This window comes from Dipodomys merriami, unplaced genomic scaffold (assembly GCF_024711535.1).
Source record: "Dipodomys merriami isolate MVZ:Mamm:240054 unplaced genomic scaffold, mDipMer1.0.p SCAF_30, whole genome shotgun sequence".
NCBI lineage: Eukaryota > Metazoa > Chordata > Mammalia > Rodentia > Heteromyidae > Dipodomys > Dipodomys merriami.
In genome coordinates, this window is record NW_027204493.1 from 5,621,773 (window position 1) to 5,627,772 (window position 6,000).

Below are 6,000 nucleotides of genomic sequence, written 5' to 3' on the forward strand. Positions count from 1 at the left end.
CAAGATTACTTCTTAACCCCTCTAATTACTCAATCAACAAACTGTCACAGCCCACTGTGGGGCAGAGGTGGTGTCTCCTGCTGCCTATGCAACAGGGAACTGGCAGGCCTACTCCTACCTTCCTGAAGCCTCCGGCCATGGAAGAACTCCACCATCTGCAGTTTCTTTTCCACTTCTTGTGAGCATTTCTTGGCCTATCTAACATACAATCTGTCAGTATTCTATGAGAGACCACCCCACCTCCTTTCCTCCTCCATCATCAACTTCAGTCATACAGGTAGCTGTGCAGCTCGCCACCTGCAGCGCTCAAGGGCACTCAGGGCCTTCACGTTTGCTGTGCCTTCTGCCTAAGCCATTCTTCCTCAGCTTCTGCCCTCATTCAGCTCTCAGCCCAAACCTTCCTACCCCGGATAGGCTTTTCTGGCCACTAAATCAACTCTACCATAGTCACCCTATTTAATTACTTTCCTGGTACTTATTACTATCTGATATCATCTCCTTTATTGTTCCTTTGCTTTGTATTCATCTCTCCAAATCAGAAGGGACTATGTCATAGCTAGGTGTGTCTGTCCTGTGCACTGCTCTATCTTAGCCCTCAGAAAAATGTCCAGAATATTATCAGATAAGTAATAAATACCTAGTTAAGAAGAACAAATATACATAGTGTTAGCAGTTCTGTACCACGAGTACTGCAAATGAAAACACCTTCAATGCTAAAACATTTGATCAGAGAAAGAAAGAAAGAAAGAAAGAAAGAAAGAAAGAAAGAAAGAAAGAAAGAGATCATAGCTTACAAGTCTAAAAAACACAATGGAAATAGGCTCAATTTCTAGTATTATCAACAATTTACTTTTAAAGCACTTTTTAAAGATATTAATTTCATTTGTGAAAAAAAGAGCAAAAACAAATATATGTAAAAGCATCAGTCCTGCTGAGTCAGTAACTCTCTCTCTCAAACTGCACTGTTACTAAATCATGTACATTAAAATACGACACTGGTAACCACTTACAGGAGGTGGGGTAAAGAAACTTTAGTATTTAATGGCAATCAAGTTTTATGAAACACAAGATTGACTTCATCTTCAATCTAAATAAAAGTATAAGCCTTTGCTAAATGTTCACAGTATTTTAACTCTTAAGATTTTTTTTCCCAATCTATGTCTGTTCCTTTCTTTGTTGAAACAAAAGGAAGATGACTTTTGTAATGACCATCATGGCTCACACTTCACAGAAATGATGCCGAAGAGAATTTGGATGGCACCAAAATCCTATAAAACCAAACCACATACACTGGGGAGGAACAGAATTGATTTCTTGGAGTGTGATGTAAAGAAGCAAATTGTTATTGCCTTTGGGCCTTTGAGGATAACAGAATCCATTTAAAAGCCTCAAAATGAATGTTTTACAGTATCTTTACAGCAAAATATTAGAAACGTACATCTCTCTCAATAAGAGGTCAAATGAATTATGGTTCACCTTTAATGGAGTACTTACTCAGCTGCTGTTAGAATGAGACATCTCTCCCAGGTACTGATAGAGACTGCCATGATTTACTTAGTACTCTGGGAGAGGGGGGAGGGAGGAGGGGAAGAACCACTGGGTGTGGAACAGAGTATACAATGTAGACTTACTGGTGCAAAGACAAAAAGAGCATGTACAAAATGTTTATAGAACAGGACTATGTCAAGAAACCAGTCAGCTCCCATTCCTGGGGGAAGGGAACTGGACTCCCGTGGGACAGGGTGGGAGAGAGGGACACTCTCCCCTCTGGAACTTTTTCTGTTGAATCTTTTCCAGCATGAACAGACTCTCTGCCCCAGATGGTATTAATACAGTAAATTTTAACATAATCATTTATATTATTACCAACATAGTCATCAAAGGTGCCCAAAAGGAAACATATTCAAAAATCCTAAAATCTGCACCCTTCAGTAGCAGTCCCTCATCTTATTCTCCTGAGGAGGGGGTCTAAGTCACCACTAATGACAGTGGCTGGCTTGTGATCTCACCTATTACAAAGCAAATCTGCCTCAATGCAATTCTTGGAGAGAAATAGCCGTTCGGTCCACCTAGGCTCATATTTAAGTTGGGCTTATATAATTCCCTAATGGCCCCAACAAAAGGAGCACTTCCCACCTGGAACTCAAGGGAAGAGGCAGCGAAGAGGACCATCTCCTGATTTTAAAAGCAGACTATACTTAGGTTTCTGTTTCTCTGTCCGGCTACACAAAGAACCCTCTGAGCATAGTGAAATATAATTTCAGACCTGTAGCAAAATAATCTCTTAAAGGGGGGGGGGGGTAACATCATTTGTACCAAACCAATAAGTGTTCTGCTTTTCTTTTCTCATTTGTGAAAAAGGACAGTTGGCTTTAAGTTTTACTTTTGGCACCACTTTTGGATCCTCTTCTAAATGACAACCAAGTCACATTAGTTTGATTCTAAGCAAATAGTTAAAAAAAAAAAAAAAACAAATATGAAACTGAAGGTTAACAAACTGGAGGGCAAACTTTAAACAAACTTTTGGTTGGGGGAAAAAAATGTAACCTAAGAGAACACACGAGAAGTAAACGCACAGAACTCATGTCCATGTAAACGTTAGTCAATAAAGTACACGCTGTATCAATATCTGACTGCATTGAACACACATCCAAGAAAGAACACGACGATCACAAGTGCAAATAAAAGACCTCAAGTATACACACACACATATATACACACACTTATATAGGCAGCCGAAGATGGGAGACGGATGCCATTATTCAAGCCCTGGAGTAATTTTTTTTAACCAACACTTGACTTACAGTTCGTTTGTTTTCTGTTTTTCATTCGGTCTGAAGTCACGATCCCCAACTCTGCGCTTTAGACACCGCATCAGACATGGCATCTTTCAATGAAGCCTAACTTTGGTCATCATCAACCTTTGTCAAACTTGGGGTTTCCTGAGCAGCGCGCCCCCGGGCACAGGCACGCGAACACACCGAGGACTGGACACCCAGCCGGGATGAGGGGGTGCCGGAGCCCCAGGCCGAGTGGCAGGTCACATCTGGGGGGTGGGGGGGGGCAGAATGAAAGCTCCTTCCCATTCCCAGGTGGTCACCGCCGGCCTCGGGCCTCGCCGCCCCGCGTGGGGCCGCGGCCGGCGGCGGGGGCGGCGGTGCCCCGCGGACTCCGGAGTGACCCCGGCCGCGGAGAGGGCGCGACCCCGCGCCGCGCGGCCCCCGCCCGTCACCCCGGACGCGGCCCGCGCGCGCCCCGCGCCCCGGATCGCGGCGCCGCGCCTCCCGCACTCACCCGCCGCTCCCCGGTCATCCCCCGCCGTCCGCTCGGCCGCCTGGGCCGCCGCCCCGGGGCAGCCCGGAGCCCGCAGCCACCACGGGGGCTGGAACCGCGAAGGAGGGGGCCGGGCACCAGCCACCGCCGTCGTCTCGCTTCCCGGGTCCCCGGCGCTCGACTTCCCTAGGCGGCCACAGACCGAGGGCCCTCCGCCGCCCTCCGCGCTCTCGGGGAGCCGCCGCCGGCGCCGCCGGGACGCACCGCTAACGGCCACGGTCACCGCCACCGCCGAGACGCTCCTGAGCCGGACTGCGGCGCGCGGGGGCGGCGTCTGCACGCCGCTCGGCGGGGGGCGCAGCCGGCCGGGCCCCGCCCCCGGCCCCGCCCCTCCGCCCGCGCCGCGCGGCCCCGCCGCCGCAGCCCCAGGCCCCGCCGCGCCCGCGCGCCGCTCGCCGAGGGAGTCAGGGCCGCGGGGCCGCGCCCGCGCGCCCGCCCGCCGAGGGAGTCAGGGCCGCGGCTTCGCGCGCGGTCCCGGCGCAGAGGGTGGGGCCTCTGCGGAGACTGTGGTGGCGAGGCCGACCTCGGAAGGTCGTGGAGCAGCCGTGGAGAGCGGGAGGGCCCAGCCGGTGCAAATCCCAGGAAAGTCCGGCGGGGGCCGCGGCGGCCCTGCGGCGGCGGCACGTCGCCAGTGGCGCCCCGGGGGCAGGGCGTCGAGGAGCAGGAAGCGCCGGGGTGGTCTGTGCACACGGACCCCGGCCCCGCTGCGGGGCGAGGGGCCGCGCCCGGAGGGGTGGGACTCCGTGACTTACCCACACTGCCCCTGCCGCTGCGGCCGGGCCACGGCGGGACACCTTCCCTCTTGGGGTGCAGGGCGCCCCCCAGCCCCGAGGGTCCGCCCGGGCACTTGGCGACTGTCCCGGAGCCATTCAGCCTTGCCTCACGAGGCGTGGTGGGCCTGTTTGCGAGGAGCAGAAACGAAGCCCTTAATGGGCCGAGACTTCTTTCCTCCTGCATTGTTCCCATTTCCGCCGTTTCCCCTGGCCGGGGCGTGTGTTCTCCCGGAGCCGTGCGCCCCGTGGCACCGGCCCCAGGAGCGATCCGCGAGGGCAGCGTCAGCGCTGAGATGTTGACGCTCCGCGCCGGACGCGCGGGTTCTCTTGGGCGCCGTGCGTCCCGCGGGGCTCACAGGTGTGCCCCGAGCGTCCCGGCGCGCAGTCGCGGCCCCGCAGGCACACCTGCGTGGGGAAGCCGCGGGTCTGCTGCCGCCGGATTTCATGCCATGCGCCAGCGCCAAGGCCCCAGCGGCTTTGGTGGTTGGTGTTTTTTCTTCTTTTTTCCCTAGCGACCTTTGGGTGAAATTCCAAGGCAGTGTTTGGAAATTAGCAAGCGGAAGCTTATTCTGTAAAATAGTTCTGCCGTGGGCCTCAAAACACCGGAAAGTACAGAGATTGCAAAGTACCATGTTTCACATTGCACAGGTACCATGTTTCACAGCAAAACACACTGTCCTGAAGGTGTCGTGGTGGCTTATCCGAACACCACATGCTTCCTGCTTCACGAAGAACAAAAACCTGGATGAGGCGGTTTGGAAACCCCACTTAATATGTAGGACATTGATTTTTTTTTATAACCCATTCTTGATTTCTCCATGGTGTTTGGCTTTCATATTGGCTAATCCTGTAACTGCCTTTTCTATTAGGCCTAAGACCTACAGCCAACAAGAGTACTTTTAGGGGCCTACAAAAAAAATAGTCTAAAATATTTCCCTATCAGAAGAAAAAAAATAACATTTAGATTTAAGAACGTGTTTTTAATATAGTGATATAGTTGGCTTCATATTGTGCAAACTTAAAAATCTTAAATTATGGTTTAATTGAGAAAGGGACTCAGTAATGACCTGGGTCCAAGAAAAGCATGATTCAGTATTGTTGCTAGAGGTTGAAAAGAAATTCAAAATAGGCAACACAATAGCTTCACGTTAAATGCTGATTTCTGTGTTCTTATTCTCTTATAATGTGTTTGCTATTTTAGTTCAAAAGGTACCTAGGAATCAGGTGCTGCTTTCATACCTAAGAGCTGCAGGCTTTGTGGTGATTTGAGTGTTCCTCTGAAAGAAATAAAAAAACAAAATGAATACCCCATGGCCACGCTGCTCCTGCACGGTCCAACACAAGTGGCAATGACAGGAAGGAGTCCAATTGGAAAGAGACCTCACTCTCAGCTCTGGGAATATCTTAAGTTTTGCAAATTATATAAAAATATAAGACCATGTGAGTGAATTGTTAGACTCTTGAATGGGACCTAAAAGATGTGCTTGAAGTCTTGTGTTTCACAGAAAACCTGTCTTCGATGGACTCATTCTGCAGGTGAAAAACTAAGGAACTTGCCTCAGCCTTCCCCATGACTCACTGAAAAATGCTTTGAAGAGTTGTGGTTACATAGTTCTCCATGAGAAATAATGGATTTCATATTTCCTAACAATATAATGGATTTTCTTTTCCATAAAGCAAGAATGTAGCAATAGTACGACTAGGCCATAACATAGTTTGGGGTACTTGATATAACACTGCTGACTGCGTCAAGGGCAGTCAGCTATTATATAGAAATATGCATTAATCAGATGAGAGTCTTAAAAAGAATACCAGCTCAAGTTCAAATGCCAAGGGTTGACAATTTTTAACATATTTGGAACAGTTTATTTTGTAAACACAATATTAACTATTT

At 49.9% G+C, this 6,000-nt stretch overlaps 1 protein-coding gene across 8 annotated transcripts in view; it reads right to left on the reverse strand.

Moving 5' to 3' along the window:
- Lifr (LIF receptor subunit alpha) overlaps positions 1–4,166 on the reverse strand; it is a 70,525-nt gene extending 66,359 nt beyond the window's left edge. For 6 of the 8 annotated variants that reach the window (XM_070041061.1, XM_070041063.1, XM_070041062.1 and 3 more), the window contains exon 1: positions 3,295–3,569. The gene's annotated coding sequence lies outside the window, so the exon portion shown is untranslated. Of the gene's footprint in view, positions 1–1,494; positions 1,515–3,294; positions 3,570–4,085 lie in introns of those variants that run through there. The other 2 variants (XM_070041056.1, XM_070041057.1) reach the window with 2 other exon arrangements.
- Between the last annotated feature and the right edge of the window lie 1,834 nt (positions 4,167–6,000).